The sequence below is a fragment of the Cebus imitator genome, unplaced genomic scaffold (genome assembly GCF_001604975.1).
Source record: "Cebus imitator isolate Cc_AM_T3 unplaced genomic scaffold, Cebus_imitator-1.0 Scaffold179, whole genome shotgun sequence".
In the NCBI taxonomy this organism is placed as follows: domain Eukaryota; kingdom Metazoa; phylum Chordata; class Mammalia; order Primates; family Cebidae; genus Cebus; species Cebus imitator.
The window spans coordinates 4198905-4200262 of NW_016107494.1; positions in this window are offsets into that span (position 1 = coordinate 4198905).

Consider the following 1358-nt stretch of genomic DNA (forward strand, 5'->3'; position numbering starts at 1 on the left):
TTATGGCCACCCATGTTCAGTGCTTAGAATGGAGGCCAAAACCATTCCCTCAGAAGCTGTGTTTCCTCACCAAGATGGGATTGCATGTTGCCCTTCTCTGAGGGCAGCCCTGGATTTTTGGTGTCTTTCCTTTCCCGTCCTGGTACTTGGCACCTTGTAGACAGTTGCATGTCCCCTGCCAAGGGATGGGATGAGGAGAGGGCAGGAAGGCATCTTCTGGGGAGTGGAGTGCTGCGTTCATTGAGTGTGGGATCCTCAAGTTGCTGGCACAGCCCATGGAGGGAAGATGCCTCTCAGGAGCACTGGGCCTCAGTCCTGGCTCTCTCACGCCAGGTTCCAGGTCACTGCATCGATCTCTCCACCATGTGCTCCACATCATGCTGGGTCTTTAAGAGACACCAATTATGTGGCTGACACTGTGTCCTCAAAGAGCTTAGAGGCTGGAATGGGAACATGTAGGGCGAGATTAATTGTTAATTGTGTAGCATGGACTGTGTGGGCTTCTCAGGGTCTAGAAGGGAGAGAAATTGGTAAGAATTGGTGGCACACCTGTCAGAACTCCCCAAACCAAGCTAAGCAAAAAGTAACCAGTCAGTAGAGCGGCCTTTGGAGTTAGGGCTAAAATGACGTCATCAGGGCCTGGCTTTGCCTTCCTTCCTTGTCAGTTTGCTTCTTTGGGTCTGGCTGCATTCTCAGACAGGCCATGCTCTCGTGGTGGCAAGGTGACATGGCAGGGTCAGTTTCAGCAGGAAAGAATGCTCTCCTGTGTCCCCCACTTCCTCTAGAGGCCACACTCACCTGGATTGGTCCTTGTGTCTGTCCCAGAATCCATCGCTGGGGCCAGGGGACTATGACATGCCACTTGGCTTAGACCAAGGAGCTTTTCAGACCACCCACCTGAAGCTCAGGGTGTAAGCCTGCAGGAGAGATGGATTCCCCAAAGGACACGGGGCCCTTGCTTGAGTAAAGGGGAAGTAGGTGCTGGAGAGGAAGCCACGTGCCTCCTCCACATGGGGCGGGCTCCTGGAGGAGGAGGGCAGGGTAGGGAGGTGGGCGTGCAAGTCGCCCTGATGGGGTCTAGAAATGGGGGCCACAGGCTTGGAGAGAAGCCTCAGTGTGGCTTGGAACGTGGTGTATGATGGTCTGCTGGGAAGGCCGGCCTGCACAGCGGCTGGAAGGGGGTAGGAGTTCTGCATGGGGAGCACAGACAGTGCTACCTCTCCCTCGCACTCAGCTCACAGGGCATGAGAGGCTGATTTCCCACGAGCCTGTGGGCCAGGCCTCTGGATGGTGCTGAGGAGCTTTGCCTTGGTTCCTCCGAGTCCCCACGGGGCCATGGGAGGCTCCCTGGCAGTGTG